The 21,043-nt window shown below is 43.2% G+C and overlaps 1 protein-coding gene across 2 annotated transcripts in view; it reads right to left on the reverse strand.

Moving 5' to 3' along the window:
* Window positions 1-21,043, reverse strand: part of LOC125462076 (VPS10 domain-containing receptor SorCS1-like) — a 1,248,383-nt gene that overhangs the window by 620,654 nt on the left and 606,686 nt on the right. The window lies entirely within an intron of this gene.

The following is a 21,043-nucleotide window of genomic DNA, read 5'->3' on the forward strand; positions in this document are numbered from 1 at the left end:
AAGCATCTGCAGAGAATGTTACTCCATTTACAAAGATATCATCTCAACGTGACATACAAGTAAGGGAAGCACATTGAATGTTGTGGAAAGACTGGCAAGAGCAGCACTCCTGATAAAGAATATGGAGGACTCTAAAGCGGAGTGTGAAATCTTCCAACTTCAGTGGGGAGCATCAACTCATCATGCTCTGGAAGATATCAGCCCTGTAGAGGCACTACATATAACAAACAACCACCTTGCTCAAATCAAATGATCACTGGATGTGAAATTACAATGGTAACAAGAACAAGAACATAGAACAAGAAATGATGATAACGAATGTCCAGAGAGGAACAAGGAAAATCCTGTTCTGTAAGAGCACACTGGGCATGCAGTGATGAATTGACAGCCTGAGATGGAGTTTGTAGAAAGGAAATTGAGTAACTATCCCAAAGGAACTGCTTATCTTGCCGCAATAGACTATTATTTTAACCAGCTGATTTCCAGCGAACTTGAATGACTACTGGTGAGACTGTAGAGTGCTTAAAAGCACATTCCAGCTGTTATAGCATTCCCAGCACTTCATAAGTGACAATGGCCCTCAGAGAAAATCAGTCAATTTATGGAAGATTGGGAAATTCAACACCAGCAAATCCTCTCCATACTCTCCCTAGCAAATGGAAAGGCTGAGGCAACATTGAGAATTGCCAAAGGAATTATAAAGAGATTCAGCAAATTCTGCTGGGATGGACATAAAGTATCCTTGAATGAAGAAGCGCAGCTATTGAAGGCATGGAAAATAGTCCAGGACAAAGACTAATGCCTTGCTGCTCACAAACTGCTCTTTCACTTGCAAAAAGCTACTGAAGCCAAACTAAAAAAGCTGTGAATGAAAAGAAGAAAAAAAATCAAGGTGAGATGGTGGAAGGCCAGAGTTGACTATTACTGCCAGACTTGATTACTGGTAAGTCAGTCAATGTACAAATGTCCCATGTGGCACCTTGACCACATATGATGGAAGTGAACCATTATGACCACAGGCACATATTCTCTACTGCAGGAGCTGATCCTCAAGCATGGATGGCTGGCCAGGAGAGGTGAATGTAACACCTACATAGGCCACATATCTGCCACCAGATCCAGTAACTCGGCAAATAAAACGGAACAACATGGCTACCAAAGCAACAACAAATTACACAGCACACTGCCAAGCAACATTATCTACCAGATTTTTCCTGTCGTGGATACTGTGAGATATTCAGCAAAACACATAAGCGATCCAACTGCTTTTTGTGTTCTTCTCTGAGCCAGATCCTGATTCAAGTTTTATTTGAAACTCTTGATCTGTTTTCTGAGGAAATATAGTTGAAATTGTTTCTCTTTGAAAGCTCTGCTTTCATTACAGATGAAGCCTGCAAGAATATAATAATCAGTTGACTTTAGCCTTTCCCTTGTTTATATCCACTTAACATCATATGTTTCAGAACTAAATATTTCAGATATTGAAAGAAGTTAATACGCATGTTTCTGTCAACACAGTTAAATGCTCAGTTTCAAGCAACAAGTAACTCCAGTGACAGTTCTATAAGTTAAAGCAATGTTTTAGTTGTGTCTGTCAAAATCCCTACCAATCTTATGGTGTAACCTAAGCACAGGTAACCTGGGCCATTAGTTGCTGTAATTCAGGTACAAATACTACACAGTTGCTTCATGGTCATAACCTACAAACTGCCTTCTCCAAGGTTGCAAAGGGATACCTCACTTTACAATGGGGAAAGGTAACTTTCACTTGTTCAAAGCACGGAGACTTCACTGAAAATTGATATAGTATTCAGAACCTGTCCTCCAATACCTGGTCAACAGAGATATCCAGAGGACAGTCTGTATCCAAGATTCAAATGACAGAATGGATTCATTGTTGCTGTCACAACAGAGCCAAGCCATTCCGAACCAGTAAAAAGAATTCAGACAGACGTCAGCATTCTTGGACGTCCATTCTTTCATCATTGGCCTTCTTGTCTGAATTTTGTTCCATGCTAACCACAGGTGACATATTGACAAGTTATCCCATTATATTCCAAATCATTTGTACATCAGTTCTGTTGCCTCTTCAAATTTCAAGAAAGACTTGTTTTACAGGTAAGAGCTGGAAATTTTAAGTCAGATACATAACAAGTATGTAAGTATGTGAAGTAGTAACAGACTCAAAATATGGACCAGTTTCCTTTGTTTTCAGTTTGACCTAGGTTCAGAGCTTGGCCAATATTTTTTGATCTATCTTTCAAATTCTAGCAAAGATTGCTAGAATGAGTTGTCCTTCATTTTCACTTGAAATATTGTCTTTATGTTCATTAAGTGTGTTTGAATTACTTTATAATAGACTTATCATTTTTCACATTATAAATGGGACAGGACCTATAACCCAGACAATGCAACAAAGATCAGTTCGCATGTGTACTGTTACATTTATGGTCGCTGATGAAATGAAGTTCAGAGATGATTCAGAAAGTTGTATGTGAAATGCACCTAAAGTCTGTCAGCCCTGTTGAGACAATTCAATAAGCATTCACTTGAAAGATCTGCTTTCATTACAGATTAAGCCTGTGAGAATATAATAATCAGCTGGCCTTAGCCTTTGTGATAAAATCAGAAAAAATTGTGATAAAATCACATTTTATTATCTTGGATTCTCCAGCATCTGCAGTTCCCATTATCACTGACATCTCCCACCCCAACCTTCAGTTCACCTGGGCCATCTCAAGCACATCCCTTACCTTCCTGGATCTCTCAGTCTCCATCTCAGGCAACCAGCTTGTAACTGATGTCCATTTCAAGCCCACCAACTCCCACAGCTACCTAGAATACACCTCCTCCCAACCACCCTCCTGCAAAAATTCCATCCCCTATTCCCAATTCCTCCGCCTCCGCCGCATCTGCTCCCACGATGAGGCATTCCACTCCCGCACATCCCAGATGTCCAAGTTCTTCAAGGACCGCAACTTTCCCCCCACAGTGGTCGAGAACGCCCTTGACCGCGTCTCCCGCATTTCCCGCAACACATCCCTCACACCCCGCCCCCGCCACAACCGCCCAAAGAGGATCCCCCTCGTTCTCACACACCACCCCACCATCCTCCGGATACAACGCATCATCCTCCGACACTTCCGCCATCTACAATCCGACCCCACCACCCAAGACATTTTACCATCCCCACCCTTGTCTGCTTTCCAGAGAGACCACTCTCTCCGTGACTCCCTTGTTCGCTCCACACTGCCCTCCAACCCCACCACACCCGGCACCTTCCCCTGCAACCACAGGAAATGCTACACTTGCCCCCACACCTCCTCCCTCACCCCCATCCCAGGCCCCAAGATGACTTTCCATATTAAGCAGAGGTTCACCTGCACATCTACCAATGTGGTATACTGTACCCACTGTACCCGGTGTGGCTCCTCTACATTGGGGAAACCAAGCGGAGGCTTGGAGACCGCTTTGCAGAACACCTCCGCTCAGTTCGCAACAAACAACTGCACCTCCCAGTCGCAAACCATTTCCACTCCCCCTCCCATTCTTTAGATGACATGTCCATCATGGGCCTCCTGCAGTGCCACAATGATGCCACCCGAAGGTTGCAGGAACAGCAACTCATATTCCGCCTGGGAACCCTGCAGCCCAATGGTATCAATGTGGACTTCACCAGTTTCAAAATCTCCCCTTCCCCAACTGCATCCCTAAACCAGCCCAGTTCGTCCCCTCCCCCCACTGCACCACACAGCCAGCCCAGCTCTTCCCCTCCACCCACTGCATCCCAAAACCAGTCCAACCTGTCTCTGCCTCCCTAACCTGTTCTTCCTCTCACCCATCCCTTCCTCCCTCCCCAAGCTGCACCTCCATCTACCTACTAACCTCATCCCACCTCCTTGACCTGTCCGTCTTCCCTGGACTGACCTATCCCCTCCCTACCTCCCCACCTACTCTCCTCTGCACCTATCTTCTTTTCTCTCCATCTTCGGTCTGCCTCCCCCTCTCTCCCTATTTATTCCAGAACCCTCACCCCATTCCCCTCTCTGATGAAGGGTCTAGGCCCGAAATGTCAGCTTTTGTGCTCCTGAGATGCTGCTGGGCCTGCTGTGTTCATCCAGCTTCATACGTTATTATCTTGGATTCTCCAGCAACTGCAGTTCCCATTATCACTGGCCTTAGCCTTTCCCTTGTCTATATCCTCTTATTGTCATGTGTTTCACAACTAAATATTTCAGATATTGAAAGAAGCTAACACGCATATTATTGTCAACACAGTTAAATGTTCAGTGTCGAGCAACAAGTAACTTCAGCGTCAGTTCTATAAGTTAAAGCAATGCTTTAGTTGGGTCTGTCAAAATCTATACCAATCTTAAGGTGTAACCTGAGCACAGGTAACCTGGGTCATTAGTTGCTGTAATTCAGGTACAAATACTACAGTTGCCTATCCAACAGAGATTGATTGTAAGTTTCAACCACATGAAGCAGCTTAATATGCTGCTAATGGCTGGTAATCCTCTGTGAAAAGGTCAAAGTCCTGAATCTTCTTGACTGTTGCATAGAACAATTTTGGTAACATTCCTGTTTGCGTTTCCCTCATTTCCTGAAAGACGTTTTGTTCAAAGAAATTGAGCAGATACAAATATGTCAACACTCTCCCCCAGTACTGCTTCATGTAAGTGGGAACTTGTAGCCTGGGCGGCCTGGTGGCTCGGTAGTGAGCACTGCTGCCTCACTGGGCCAGGCAACTGTCCGTGTGGAATTTGCACATTCTCTCCGTGGGTTTCTTCTGGGTGCTCCAGTTTCTTCCCACAGTCCAAAGATGTGCAGGCTAGGTGGATTGGCCATAGTATTCAGGGGTGGGCAGTCTTATGGTCTTATAGGGAAGTGGTGTTGAAATGCCCATCAGCCATGATTTAAATGGCAGAGTGGACTTGATGGGCCGAATGGCCTTACTTCCACTCCTATGTCTGATGGTCTTATGGTCTTGGGAGGGGGGGGGGGCGCAGAGCGGTTAGCCATGGTAAATGTGAGCTTATGGGGTTAGGGTGGGGGTGTGGGTCTGGGTGGGATGTTCTCCTGAGGGTCTGTGTGGACTCTATGGTTCTTAACCTGTGAATTTAGACAGATAAGTGTCAGCCACTGTTTGTTTGTGATGGGTGTCACAGGGATGGGATCAGTCTTAAACTTGCAGAGATCTCACACCTTCACATGCTGTTAGTGACAATGGGATCGAGCTCTGAAGGATCATGCTGTGTCTGTCTTGTTTCAAGTCCTACCTGCTCCAAAGGTGTGTCATGACATCTCTGAACAGACTGATCAGAAAATCCCTTCATCCTGGACACTGGAGTTGATTTTCATTTGGCTGGGGAGCTGAGATCGGAGGTGGGTGGGACTGTAATTTTGTGCTTATGAACAGCTTGTCAGCTTTCTAACATGGCCCCTTGAGTATTTAATCAGGTGCACAGCATTCCAAATGACATTGAGACAGTGACAGATGTTTGGAACCCTTTTTCACCAATGCATGCAGGTTCAGATGTTAATTTTAAAACTGAGATGGATAAATTTTTGTTAAGGAATGGTATTTTGGGATATGGCCCAAGGGCTGAAATATAGAATTAGGCCACAGAACAGCCATGATCTCAGTGAATGGTGGAACAGGCTTGAGGGGCTGAATAGCCTACTTCTGTTTTGCTATGTTTTTAAGAGGCAGGTCACGAAACCAAGCTGGCCTGAAACAGCAGGGTATTTAATTATTGGAGCCAGAAACCTCATTCAATTTAGGGAGTGCCACTCCGAAGGGTGCTTACAACCAAGGCAGTACAAATTATTGCAGGGCTACTCAAGGCCCCCAGTGTCTAACAGTTCTAACTTCCTGACTCTCTTCATTAACCAACCTCCTCACCCTGATGGAATCCTGGCTTAAATCAGTTCATCCAGAACAGACAAGCAATCAGTCACGACAGCCTTTATCTATCATATTACCTGGCTCACTCTACTGACCCTTATTTGATGCCCATCTCACATTTGACAAGACTGGCCTTTATACAGGTGTCAAGGCTGTCTTATTTCTGGTTCTGTGGCTTATTGTTAACATTCTTAAACATGTCTGTCCTCCATGTATTCCCTTTTTAAGTGTGATTGTCCTCTGTTATTAAGAAAGTAATCAGTCAATATTTTCAAAAACATAACTACCTTTGAATACACTTCTCTTTTCTGGATGATAGATATGTAACACTCGAATATATTGTCCTTAAAACCCCGCCGAGTGAATCACTGATTTGATCATTGATCATTTGATCACGGAGATGATCATTAAAGATGGAAAGCTTTTCTTTTGTTTAATGAACCAGTGACTTCCAACCTGCTTCACCAACGACAAACACAGTCGGTTCTGCTATAATGCATATTCTGGCAATGTGAATTGGCTATAATGCGGCTGATGAATAGGGAACATTATTTCTAAAATGTGAACTTGTGTTGGTTATAACTCAATTCCATCAGTGCATGGAGGAGTATGCGTTGACATCACATGATTGTTTTGTAGGATTTGTCCTGAATACGTACGACATTAGCACCGAAACGTCTCCACGCTGGCATCACATGATCGTTTTACAGTTTGGTAGAAGTTTCTCCCAGATTTTTTTCAAGGTTTTAAGGGGTTTAATCCGTCAGAGGAGCTCCCATGACTCAAAGGACATTCTGTTGATCTTGCAAAGCAAGTTGGATTTGCAGAAGTGGAGAGTGACGATGCTGAAGAACTGCTCGAGTCCCCCTGTGAAGACCTCTCTACAGCTGATCTACAACAACCTGTCTCTGAGGGGTTGGTGGAAGCTGGAGATGAAGAAGGAGAAGTCCAGGATGCAGCACCGTGAGAGATTTCCACTTCTGTTTTGTCTTCTATTCTGAAGGAAATTGAGAAGCAGTTGCAGCTCTTATACGACAAAGATTACAATGCAGAATGCAGCAGGGTAGCAGTTCATAGAATAAAAACTTATTTGGCACACTACGAGCAGCTTTGTCATGGAAGAAGTAAAAGGATTAGCAGCAAAAGCTGAATGTCTTCTTTAAGCCAAGAAATAGCAGACAATGAACCACAGCCATCCACTTCTGAATTAACTGCTTTCCACCCTAAGCCAGCAACCACAACTGCACCTGAAGCTGATGATGTTGATGATGACCCTCAGCTCCTGCATTAACAACAGAGCGACCTCAAAAACTCCTCCCCCATCAATTGATATTTGTGAAGGTAAGGTGTTAAGTTTACTTCTATTTCATTATTAGATATGAATTAAACATTTATTCAAACTGTGCTATCCTTTATGTTAGCCGACTGAGTGATTTTTTTTTGAGGGATTTTAAGTGACATTTTTTGGTGCTCTGTCCCTAACCCTGCTGTTCCCATGGGCTCTGTTATTTCTATAGCACAATTTTCTATAAAACAATATTACATAGGAACACAGCTATTGGGTTATAATGGAATCAATTGTATTATGCAGTGGCAGCTACTGGCATCTATCTCATCTCAGACTGTACTCAGGAATTTTCTAGCTAAATATAAATGCTACAATGAGGTGTGGAGTTAAAAACTTACTCAGAGACCCTTTCTGGAAAAGAAGAATTTATAAGTGAATGGAAGGGAGGAAACAAGCTATCACCAGTGCAAGATGTCTGACCTCAGATATGTTAAATGCTACTTGCCACTGTAAGCATTATTTGTGTTTTGAGGCACCCCACTGCTTTACAATAGCTCTTTGATAGAAAACTGAAGCATTAAATTTTCCAAGAAGCTTCCGAACCAAAATGCCTCAAAGTCAATAAGATCTTGTAAGGCAATTCTCTCTACAGCAAGATCATGTTGTTACAAAGCTGAGACTTCTAATATTTTTTACATCTTGAGGCTGCAACTATAAAGCTAGGCTGATGGAAAAGGCCTCATGTGACCTGCTCTGAAATGTGGCTAACAAGAATGCTGGGGTGGTTTGCTTGTTAGAATTTTGAAATAACTGAACAAAGGCTAATATCCCGTCACTAATTCCTCCCTCATTTACATGTGCACAGTACACAGGGTATAGCCAGAAAAGTTGAGGGTCAGCCCCTGAAGTGAGGTGATTCTGAATCCCCGATTTATATCTGTCCATCAGGACTCCCTGAATAAACAGGCCCAATTAAGGATCTCATAGTTAATGATATCCAACTGGTTCCAAACAAAATCAAAGGAAGACTTAGTTTGTTTCACTGAGAAGAAGTTTCAAAGGTATTTATACTTGGGAACAATGATAGAAGTCTCTAAGTTGTCTGTTTTGAGGGCCACAGGTCATTAGAGTAAGGAGGATCAGACTGCTGACAGAAGGAAAACAGCCCAGAACTCCACCAATTGGGAAGGATGTCAAGACTTTTATTTTAATGAAGCAAGTCCTTATTTGGAATGTTCTGCCCTAAGAGTAGAACAGGAGTTTGAATAGTAATCCTCAAACAAGAATTGAATAGGGGCTTGAACGTAAGAATCTGCAAGGGGATATGGACTGACAGTATGTGAGCAAAATCTTGGCAGATAGAGTATGATGTGGGAAGGTATGAGGCTATGTACTTTGGCCAGAAGAACAGAAGAGCTAAATATTATTTAAGTAGGGAAAGCCTGCAGCAAGTTGCAGCTCGGGGGGAATTGGGGTGGGCGTATGATGGACACTGGTGCATGAGTTCCCAGATGCCAGCATCCATATTCACCAAATAGTTGGTGAATGGAATATGGGCCTTCATTACAAGGGAAATGGGTCGGACGTCTTGCCGGGTGTGATACAATGGCTGAAATAATTGGTTGTTTTGATCTTCCTCTCTGGGGAAGGATATACTGGCCTTGGAGGTAGTGCAGGGAGGTTTCACCAGGCTGATCCTGGGCATGGAGAGGCCGTCCTATAGTGAGGGGTTGAAAAAGTAGAGCTTGCACACATTGGAGTTTGGGGGTTGGGATTAGGAGGGGGCACTTTGTTGAAGTGTGTGAGAATCTTGGGTTGGCTTGGCAGGCAAGATATAGGGAGATGGGGGAGGTTGTTTCCCCATATGGGGGAGCCCAAAACTCAAACAGAATCTCAGAGTAGGGAGTCACCTGTTTCAGACAAGCAGGAGGGAGAGTTTTTTTTTAAATTATGGAGAATCTGAGGAATTCTTTACTGTGGCTGTGGCTTCATCATGAAGTACACTCAAGCCTAAAAAAGACATATTTCTAATTGTTTACAGTGCATTTGTTACAGAGCCCTGTGTTCCCCTCTGACCCCTGTCTAGAATTGCTCCGATTCAATATTTAAGACAAACACAACAAATATGGCCAAAACGAAGTGCCTTCTTTTCTCAGTCTCAATTTTGAGGCTCCCTTTTTTTCTTCTTTATTAATTCATTCACAGGATGAGGCTGGCACTGGCTAGGCCAACATTTATTGCCCATCCCTAATTACCCAGAGGGCACTTAAGCATAAACCACATTGCTGTGGGCCTAGATTCACATGCAGCCCAGGCCAGGTAAGGACATTAGCGAACCAGATGTTTTTTTTTCCTGACAATCGACAATGATTTTATGACAACCTTCAATTGCATATTTGTATTGAATTCAAATTCCACCATCTGTCACAATGGGATTCCAGCTGGATTCTTAGTTAACAGTCTAGCAATAATACTACTAGGCCACTGTCTCCTTGTTATGTAACTGCAAACAAATGGTATATGAGGAATAAGACAAATGTACAACATAAAGTAACTACATCTCATCACCCGACTCCGGGAAATCAAGCCCCACTATTCCAGGAGTCAAGAGTTAAAGGCTTTATCAAAGTGCTCTTTGAGAGAAATAGAGTTAATGTTTTAAATGTGATATGTCTCTTCTACAGCATCCTTATAGATCTCCTCCTACAACCAGATGGATACACTGACAGGTACAATCATTGGTGTTGTGGGTGGATGGGACACTAGAAAGGTGATTCAATGGACTGTCCAGAGGATTCACTTGGATGATCTTTTTGCTTGTTAAGCCCTGCAGTTTGTTGATCTCTCTTCTCCAGGTAACTTTCACCATCTTGCAGAAGAAACAAATTAACTGGTTCGCAAATTACATATTCTCTGGATTAAAACCACAGCTTATAGCAGCTGAGTGGCAAAAATATTATGGCTTTCTTTAGGTTTTAGATGGTTTTACTGCAGAGAGACAGAGACAGAGACAACCTCTCCTCTTGGAGGATCAAAGGTTTCTGGTTGTAACATACACATCCATAAATAGTTCAACTCTCTCAGAGTCTTTCACATAGCTATTGAAAAGCAGAACTTTTGTCCTTCGCGACTTTGGAAGAGAAGGTGAGGGGGTTGGAGAGCATATTTTAAAAGTCCAGGTGGGGAGGATGCTATTTTCTGGGAGGTAACCCCAAAGAACACAAGTCATCCCATCCCTCTGATGATAAGAATCACAGAATTCCTACACTGTGAAAACAGGCCATTTGGCCCGCCGGGTCCACACCGACCCTCTGAAGAGCATCCCAGCCAGAGCCATCCTCCTACCCTATCCTTGCATTTCCCATAGCTAATCCACCTAACCAGCACATTATGGACAATTTCCCACGGCCAATGCACCTAATCTGCACATATTTGGTCTGTGGGAGGAAACCAGAGCACTTGGAGGAAACTCACGTAGACACAAGGAGATTGTGCAAACTCCACACAGACAGGTCACCCAAGATTGGGACTGAACGCAGTTCCCTGGTGTTGCTAGGCAGCAGTGCTAACTGCTGACCACATGCCATCCCTGAAAAGGCTGCTTTTCTATTCCACAATTTTAAAACAAAGGTATGAGCTTCCCAAGCAACGCATATTATGGTGTGGGGGTTCAACTGGCCCTTAAGCATCCATATATGACAAGGGGAGTAGAGGGAAAGGTGGTGAGCTAGACACTAGTCTTGCTGTATCTGCACCCCCACCATAACATGCCCAATGCATCTAATGGAAGCATATAAAATCCAGCCCATGGTTGTTATCATTACTTGTAGATATTCCTGCACTTTACACAACATATATTGTATAACGTGTTTTGAGGCACTTCAGAGAGGTATTAACACATTACGTCAAAATATTCCATTCTAACAAATGCTTTTTAGGTAGAATGTGTCTCAAAAGATTTGAATTATTTTAAGTGATTATCTAAATAGTGTTTAAAGTGCTCTGACAGTTCCATTGGGTTTGACACAAGAGGGCTTTTTTCTCCACATTTTATCAGATTCTGGTCCAACGATACGATGGTTTTTGAAACAAAAAAGGTGGATATTGTGACTGAGACATCAGTGAAGTAAAACACGTCTACCGAAATCACTTTACCAGTATCACTGTCCAACCAATTCCTTTCACTAGTATTGCACAGATATAAACAACACTCTAGAATGTATTAAACCAGAAACATTTTGGACTTTTGGCAATTCAAATCAAAATCCAAAAACCTGAATTGGACGGGGCAAGGAAAGGTGCTGTGGGTACCATATTTAAGTCGAAATGCACTAGAGTTCATGCTCCATAACTAGAGCACAAGGAGACAATAATAAATCCTCTATAAACTGGACACGGTATCAGGAATACATCCTTCCTGACTATTGTACTGTGGATTACAACTTTTGTCATTTATAATCAGCACATCGCAAAATGCAAAAACATCATTTATAACTGGGACACTTTGCCTGAACTAGAGCACTGGGGATCAGAAGGCACGTCTGTAACTAACACATCTTGGTGAACAAGATTCTGTTCTTACAATAAAAGCAAAATACCACAGGTCCTGAAACAAAACAGAAAGTGCTGGAGTAATTCAGCAGGTCTGGCAGCATCTGTAGAGAGAGAAGAAGAGTTAATGCTTCAAGTCTGAAATGACTTTTTGAGAGCTATGCTTTTGAGTTCTGCAGGAATGAGCTCAAGTGTGGAGCACCTTCCACAGATAGCTGACTCAGGTTGGAAGTATTCCGGATGAGCTCATCGCATGAACCACCTTCACTTTGACACCATGTAACACGACCTGACCCAACTCAACCTCGCAGTCCCCCAGCTTCTCACACAACTGGAAAGCATAAATGCTGTTCACTATCCAACTGGATGATGCTGGACTTTTCATGGAACTACTTGATTTCCCACCTCCAAGAAATTAGTACGTGAAGGTTCTCAAGGAAAGTGAAAATATAACAGAATTGTTTTTGAATGCCCTGATAGCTGCTCACCTATGGTTGTGTGCAGCAATAAGAGGGGTATCAATCTTCAGCTCTGGGAGAGTCAGAAATTTCTCTCCACATACAGATTTGAAGAGAATGGGTGGAATCTTCTTCGAGTTATAGGGGTCTCAGCTCTTTCGCAGCCTCTTTCCAGATACACTTGGCAACTGGGCACTTGACAGGCTCTTTCTAGGGGTGCTGCTCACTGAGGGTTGTCAGGTCAGACGGAGATTGGCAGCTCTTAAATAGCAACATTACCGGGGGAACTGTGCTCCTGGCAGAATGCCTCCTGCTGAAGGCCCAAGACATAAGGGTCAAGAGAGGGATAGCAGGAGAGGGATGTCTATAAGAGGGCTAGCGGGTTGGGCCAGGGAGCAATTAGCCATCAGGCCAAGAACCTGCACAAGTGCAGCCAATACTTAGGAATACCACCCCATGCAAGTTCTCCTCCAAGACATTCGCCATCCTCATTTGGAAATATATTACCATTCCTTCAGCTTCGCTGGGCCAAAATCCTGGAACTCCCTTCTGAATAGCATTATGGGCCTACTTACAGCACATGGACTACAGTGGTTTAAGAAGGCAGCTCACCACCACCTTCTCAAGGGGCAACTAGGGTCAGGCAATAAATATTGGGTCAGCCAGCGATGCTCAAATCCCATGAGAGAACAAAAAAAAGAAAGTGCCTTTGAAAGAGGGACCCACCATCCTTGGGACGCCCTGGTAGCTGACAGGCCGGGCGGGATCGTTTCATTGAACACAAGAACCAGGAGCAGGAGTAGGCCATCTGGCACATTGAGCCTGCTTTGTTATTCAATAAGGTCATGGCTGATCATTTCGTGGCTCCAGCTCCAATTACCCACCCTCTCACCATAATCCTTAACTCTTTCACTGTTGGAAATATGACCTATCTTAGTTTTTAAAATATTCAATGAGAACGCCTCAACTACTTCACTGGGCAGGGAATTCCACCCATTCAGAGGCCTTTGGATGAAGAAGTTTCTCCTCAATTCAGTCCTAAATGTGGTCCCCCTAATTTTGAGGCTATGCTCCTTTGTTCTAGCTTCACCACCAGTGGAAACACTCTTTCTGCTTCTATCGTACCTATTCCTTTCATAATTTTATGTTTCCATGAGATCGTCCCTCATTCTTCTAAATCCTCTTGCGTATAGTCCCAGTCTACTCAATCTCTCATCATAAGCCAACCCTCTTAATTCTGCAGTCAGCCTAGTGAATCTCCTCTTCACCCCTTCCAGTGCCAGTACATCCTTTCTCAAGTAGGGAGACCAAAACTGTACACAGTACTCCAGGTGTGGCCTCACCAGCTCCCTGTACAGCTGCTACATAACCTCCCTGCTTTTAAACTCAATCCTTGTAGCAATGAAGGACTAAATTCCCTTTGCCTTCTTAATTATCTGTTGCACTTATAAACCAATCTTCTGTGATTCACAGAACATAGAACATTTGGCCCCAGTAGTTTGCCCAACAGTACCTCCTTCATAATAATGATCGTTTCTCGGCCCTCACCTACCTTAGCTGCCTCATCATCAGACCAGTCCAGGAGAAATCCCAGGTGTTTTACCTGCCCAGGGTGTGCTTGTGAGACTGATAGTGTGATCTTGAAACCTGCAGAAAAGTCCTGCCCCTGTTCATTGCAAGAATTCCTCTCTGGATGGTGGAGGTGTTTGGGAGATCCTGGACACAGGGCCTGGTGAGTATGTATGTTTCAGTTTGGGAGGAGCTTGAAGCTGGGTTGAGGTTTGGGAAGCCTTTCATCATCTATCATTGGTCAGGAATCACAGGATTGAGGATGGTACAATCAAATGTAGGGGGTTGTTCAATGTTGGCTGATCAAACTGCTCTGCCTCCTCACTCCATCCAGCTTCAAAAGAAATTGGCAGAAAAGCTTGGCAATTCTGACAGTATCCGTGGAGAGAAATCTAGAACATTTCAGGTCCAGTGACCCTTCCTCAGAACCCAAAATGTTAACTCTGATTTCTTTTCACACATGCTGCCAGACCTGCTGAGCTTTTCCAGCAACTTCTGTTTATGTTTCTGATTTTAGCATTGATAGTTCTTTTGGTTTTCATTAAATCACCTGGAAGATTATCTGGTTGAAATTGTATGCACACTTCTAAACTCAATTTCTCAGCCAATTCTCAGCCAAACATTTAACAGAGGAGTGATTATTTTTAGTTAATTCAGGGGCTGTGGGCTTCGCTGTTTGGGTCCATCTCCAATAGATGGCTCATAGAAATTGCAGCACCGAAGAGATCTGACTGCAAAAATCTTGTTCTCCTGTACTTAGTGCTTTACTCTGTGGTATGGCAATGCAAGTGAATATCTAACTATTGCTTAAGCATTTCAAGAATCTGACTCAAACACTTCTTCTACAGTGCCTTTCTGAAACTCAGCACTGTCGAGGTGAAAATACATCTCAAACTCTCCTCTTAGCTTTCTACCTCTTACCTTAAATCTATGCCATTTGTCTTTATGGGAACATTGTGCCTTATATTATTATTATATTTGGTTGAGGTGTGGAAATTTCCATGATCACTTTGTGCCAATGCAGGCTGCTGAAGTGCTGCAGCAGAAGATCTGACAGGGCAGAACAGGGTGAGCTGGCATTGATATTGCCCTGTGTCTTGGTCAGGAACTGATAGACAGCTGATGTGTTGTGTACAGCCCTGAGATGTCAAAAGGAATTTCGCAGACACAGATTAAAGCATTTGTCTCAATCGGTTTGCATTGAAAGGCAAGGCATCTATTTTCTTGTCAATTTGCCAAGCTACAATATCAATTTATTGGACATATCTGGGATTTTTTTTTGAAAAAGGAAGGTTGTCAACCACGACATGCCAGGCTGACAGGATTGTTGGCATTAACCAGTGTCTAAACTGAATGGGAGTTCAGGGCAAGGTGTGGTATAAATGGCACCATAACAAGAGCTTTGGAGGGTCAGCTCAAAGCTCATATTCTGTACAATAATGACAGTGAAGTTTATTCCAATCATTTATTTTCCAGATCCATCAATTTCAGTCTGTCTAGAATTTTTCAGGCAAGGCTATGATCCTGAGGTAATAAGTTATATGACTCACCGTAAGAGGTGAAGCTTGCAGGAGGCATTGTGAGTTATTGCAGTATGTTAGCTCCCTTGCCTCATTGCTGATAGATGGGGAGGTGATGGCCGAGAGGTATTACCACTGAACTGGTAATCCTGAGGCTCAGGTAATGTTCTCGGACCCAGGCCTGTATCCTGCCACAGCAGGTGATGGAATTTGACTTCAATTTTTAACAATTCTGGGATTAAGAGTCTAATGATGACCATGAATCAAGTATCAGAAAAACCCATCTAGTTCGCTAGTGTCCTTTAGGGAAGGAAACAGCCGTCCTCACCTGGTTTGTCCTACGTGTGACTTTTTTGATTGACTCTTAACGGCCCTCAGGGCATTTAGGGATGGGCAATAAATGCTGCCCAGCCAGCGATAGTCTCATCCCATGAATAAATAAAACTAAATGTGGCTCAGAGATGTGCTGGTTGGCTGGACAGTTGGCTTATAATAATAATATAAGGCACAATGTTCCCATAAAGACAAATGGCATAGATTTAAGGTAAGAGGTAGAAAGCTAAGAGGAGAGTTTGAGATGTATTTTCACCTCGACAGTGCGGAGTTTCAGAAAGGCACTGTAGAAGAAGTGTTTGAGTCAGATTCTTGAAACACTTAAGCAATAGTTAGATATTCACTTGCATTACCATACCACAGAGTTAAGCGCTAAGTGCAGGAGAACAAGATTTTTGCAGTCAGATCTCTTTGGTGCTGCAATTTCTATGCGCCTATAATTCTCATACCAGCTGAGGTTACCATGAAGAACTCTTCTCCCCTTGTCTCGAGCCATAGTAAATCTTTCATAAGAGAGCAACCCTGTGCTCTGGTAGGACAATGGCACCGTCACCTTTAATAGGTTTTCATCATGTTCCACTAGTTATACACTGACGTCTGAGTCAGAAAGTTACCGGTTCAAGCTCCACTCCAAAACAAAACCTGGGCTGGCGTTCTTGAGCAATACTGAGGGAATGTTGCATTTGCTGAAGGTGCTGTCATTTGGATGAGATGGCAAATCAATGCACTTGTCTGCTGTTTCTGTTGGATGTCACAAGTTCCAATGTGCTATTTGGAAGAAGGTCATGGCAGCTGCCCCCGACCTCCCCCCCACCCTCCACCCCCTTGTGTCCTGCTGATATCTATCCCCTAGCCACCCTCATTTAAGCTGTGTGTTTGGTCACTGTCACGTTGCTGGGAGGTTGGAGTGCGTGAAGTACTGTCACAGAAATGCATCTGTGTCTTTGCAATGATAACAGTGGCTACATTTCAAAACATACTTACTGTAAAGGGCTTGAAATAATCATCAAACTGGTGCAGCACGGAAGAGCTTTCCGGCCCAACTTCTCTGTGCTTGCCCTATTTATTTGATAAGTTTGCCTCACGAGCTGTCACACAGCCGCTCAGGGATGGGGAGACGAGAGTTTAGCTCTGGATGGATACATAAAATGAAAAGTGTTGATTCCACAATGCTAATCTCCTCACCTCTGAAACTAAGTAAATTTTGAGTTGAATATTGTAGCTAGATGTAAGGAGAGAAGATGTTACTAGAAATATTGGGACATGTGTTGCCAACACACATTTTTCAGGGAAAGTTTTATGTTTAGTGTTGCCAAGATGCATATACTCAGATCAGCAAATTCATCTCACATCCCTGAAATAATTCAACAAAGGCTGGTATTCCATCACCAAGTTACCCTTTATTTACACATGAACAGTGCATGCACTTTGACCAGCTAACTCAGAGCATCTCCCTAGCGTGAGGAGACACTTGGAATCTTTTGCTTATATCTGAAAGCCAAGGCTCCCTGGTTGGCCCAGGCTAACAACCCCAATGGGGGATCTAATAGTGGATCTAGCTAGCCTCCATTCCAATCTCTACAATCCCTATGGGAGGAACAAAGAAAATCAGAAGCTGAGCAGCATTTCCAGGAGCTTAGCACACAGCAACAATGTGAAAAGGTTTCACCGTGAGCCATTGATCTGGGAACAACAGATATCACAGCATCTCCATTGGGTGATGTGTTACCTCATAGAGTACCAGAACTGTTACAGCACACAGGGAGGCCAGTCAAACCCTGACATCTGCACTGGCTCTCTGAAGGATGAATTCACCTAGTGCCTTTTCCCTGCCTTCTCCTTGAAATCCTTCACATTCTTCCTTTTTAAGAAACAATCCAATTCCCTCTCTTCAATGCCTTCATTGAACCTACATCTGTCAGACTCTAAGGCAGTGCATTCCAGACACTAATCACGCATGTGCAAAAAAGTGCGCCTCACATCACCAATAGATATAACACAGTGTGGAGCTGGAGGAGCACAGCAGACCAGGCAGCATCAGAGTAGCAGGAAAGTTGATGTTTCGGGTCGGGACCGTTCTTCCTCCAGCTTCACACTGTGTTATCTCTGATTCCAGCATCAGCAGATCTTACTATCTCCCCTCAAATCACCATCTCTTTTTTTTGCCAGCTGCCTCAAATCCTTGCCCCCTCACTCTTGACCCCTGCTCCAGTGGGAAAAGTTTCTCCCTGACCACTCTGTCTAGTGCCCTCACGACTTGAAATACCTCTATCAAATCTTCTCCCGTCCATTTTTGTGAATCTTACTCTCCAATGCTTGCATTATCACTCCTACAGAGCTGGACTTGATTACTTACATTGGATTTACAATCTGCCTGCACTCTATTCACCAGTCTTGGTTAAGCTAATGCAAAAGATGCATCAGTTTGCCTCAATGGACTTTAAGGGGTGAAGTGCAAGAAAGCATATATCTGCCATGTTTTATCTAAACTCTGATTCAGACTTAGTTGAAGAGCCTGTCAATGCTTGCTGTCCAGACCAATGGATGAAAATGGGATGCTTTCCAAAGTAGTTTGGAAATTCCAAAAGGAAAATTGTGTATTATAAAGAAATTGTGTGACTAACACAGAAATTCAAAATGATGGGTTTTGATGTAGTAGGTAGGGAAAAAAATCCTCTGAGAAGTGGTCATGTTACCAATAAAAAGTATAAAATCATTGGTAAAAGAGATAGAGGAGAAATTAGATTTTTTTTTCCACAGACAGTGTTGCTAAGAGCTGGAACACATTGCCTGAAAAGCTGGTGGTATCTCATTCCATACGGACTCGTAAGAGACCTTTGAAAAGGATTAATATTCAGGGTTATGTAGGAAAAAAACTGGAGTTTGATATTAATGGTTTGAAAGGAACCAGGAGCTAATGGGCCCATTTGTAAATCTCTGCCTAAAGTCTGATTTTTCTGTACAAGAAAACACACCGCAGTATTGTCGCATTAAAAATAAATGATTAAAAATGGACATGAGGTTAAATTCCGCATTATTCCAACAGCTTTAATTGCTCTCAAAATGCCAGCATTCTGAGCTGTTTGGAAAGGACATAGCATCTTTAATTCCAAAGACGATTAAGTTGTCAAGTTATTTTATAGACAGGCCAACTGTGCTATAGACACTTAAAGTTTTACTGCCACTTTTAGCTCCTGCATCAATCCCAATAAAACAAAGTAAAATGCCCATGACACATTTTAATGTTAACTGGGAAGGACGAAACAGTTATGCACTGCATCAATGGAGCATCCCCTGCATGTTTCTATTTGTTTGTGGGGAGACTAATGACAGAATGGGGAAGGACAGTCAGCCAATGGATTTCTCTTTAGTGTACAGGAATTCGCAAACCTTTCACAAGTCCAGTCTCTTAACATTTGTCTCCCTGTAGTAGCAACGTCATACTTATGCCAGTGTTTTAGATTGGATATTAACCCTGATGTACCATTCATCCTTTCTGCAGGATGTAAAAAGCTTCCACAGCAGTGTTCAACAAGTAGGGGTGCTTCCCCAGGTGTTCTGGTCAACATTTGTCCCTCAAACAAGATATAAACCAGATTAACGGTCATTATCACATTTCTGTTTGTTAAAAAATTCTGGGCACCAATTGACGGTCATGTATCCTACATTATAATAATGGCTAGACTTCAAAAACAGGCAATGCTCCGAAACTCTGTGATTTCAAATAAACTTGGCATCATCTGAATTATAACCTCGTCCACCTCAGCCCAACACCGGCACATCAAAAGTATTTCATCAGCTGTGAAGCAATTTAAGATGACTTGATGTAAAATGCTAAGTGCACACTCTTTCTTTTCCCAAGAATTGGCAGACAAACTAAACGTCCTCCTCCCTGTCTTTGAAAACAACAGTATAGCAACCAACATGTTTGGTTTAGCAATAGACTTTGGAGCATGCAGCTCCTGATTCTAAATGGTAAGAGCTGCTCGTTAATGCCAGCTCCTCTGTAATAACAAAGCAAGTTACATATTGGCTCTGATTCTCATAAGATCATGCCATTTGCTCTGTGGTTGTTAAATCCTGCCTGGTGTGATTCAGGAGCTTCCCTCTAGCACGACAACCTCTGACACCTTTGCCGTAGAGGAAGCCTGAGAAAGTTCAAAGATTTGCTGGTCTCTGAGTCCTCTTCTCAATGAACTGATTTGCTCGTCTCTTTCAGTCTCAAACAGCCAGCCCTCCACAGGTCATGGCCGTCAACGACTGTCTCCCAGTCATCAGTGTCAATGTCACCCATCTTCAGTCTCACTTGCTGCTGTCCTTGTAGCATTGTTATGGTCAGCCAGAAGGTGGTGACCCTATTGGTCATTTCAGCACAAAGGTCTTTGAGCACGTGGTCTTCATTTATCCAATGAACAAGGCCAGGCTAGTGCAGACTTCTTAGGTTTTGGTAATGAGTGTATGCTGATGAAATTAGCAATCCCCAGGAATTCTGAGTTGGAGACCTCACTTGTTGGGAGTGCAGAGATCTTCAGGCTAGAGCCAGCATTAACGATTGGGAGCTTTTCATCAAGCCACATGCTGGATAATATCTTAAAGAACGTTAGAAAACAATTGGGAGGTGCTGAATAGATATGAATTGGAACTATTTTCTCCTTCATCCAATTCTTCTTTCTATAGAGTGTGAAGGGTGGAGATGGTGGTGTCAGTTAGCTCAGCTTTATGGAAGGCTGATTTAAAATTCAGAGTGATGTTAACAACATGGGTTCAATTCCCATACCAACTGAGGTCTCCATAAAGGACTTTCTCTCTTGACATCTCTCTTCATCTGAGGTTAAACCACCTCCAGTCATCTCTCTCTAATGGGAGAGCAGTGCTATGGTCTGGTAAGAGCAGAGCAACTTTACCCCTCTATTGCTATGTGGCTCTTTAAAACCGTGGCCACAGGATTTCTACTTGGATTAGCTTGGTACGGAGGGATGGCCTGATGAGCAAAAGCCAAACAGGTTGGGAGTGCGCTTATTGGAATTTAGAAGAATGAGAGGTAAGCTCACTGAAATATATGGGATTCATAGAATCCCTATAGTATGCAAACAGGCTATTTAGCCCATCGGGTCTACACCAACCCTCCAACCAGATATGTAACTGGAATATAGGAATAAAGGGAGGGTATGAGTCAGTTTAACATCATAGCTTTTATCAATAGAGGGATTGAGTTCCGGAACCAAGAGGTTATGGTGAATCTGTACAAAACTCTGGTGCGGCCGCACTTGGAGTATTGTGTACAGTTCTGGTCACCGCATTATAAGAAGGATGTGGAAGCTTTGGAAAGGGTGCAGAGGAGATTTACTAGGATGTTGCCTGGTATGGAGGGAAGGTCTTATGAGGAAAGGCTGAGGGACTTGAGGCTGTTTTCATT

Source organism: Stegostoma tigrinum, chromosome 20 (genome assembly GCF_030684315.1).
Source record: "Stegostoma tigrinum isolate sSteTig4 chromosome 20, sSteTig4.hap1, whole genome shotgun sequence".
Lineage (NCBI taxonomy): Eukaryota > Metazoa > Chordata > Chondrichthyes > Orectolobiformes > Stegostomatidae > Stegostoma > Stegostoma tigrinum.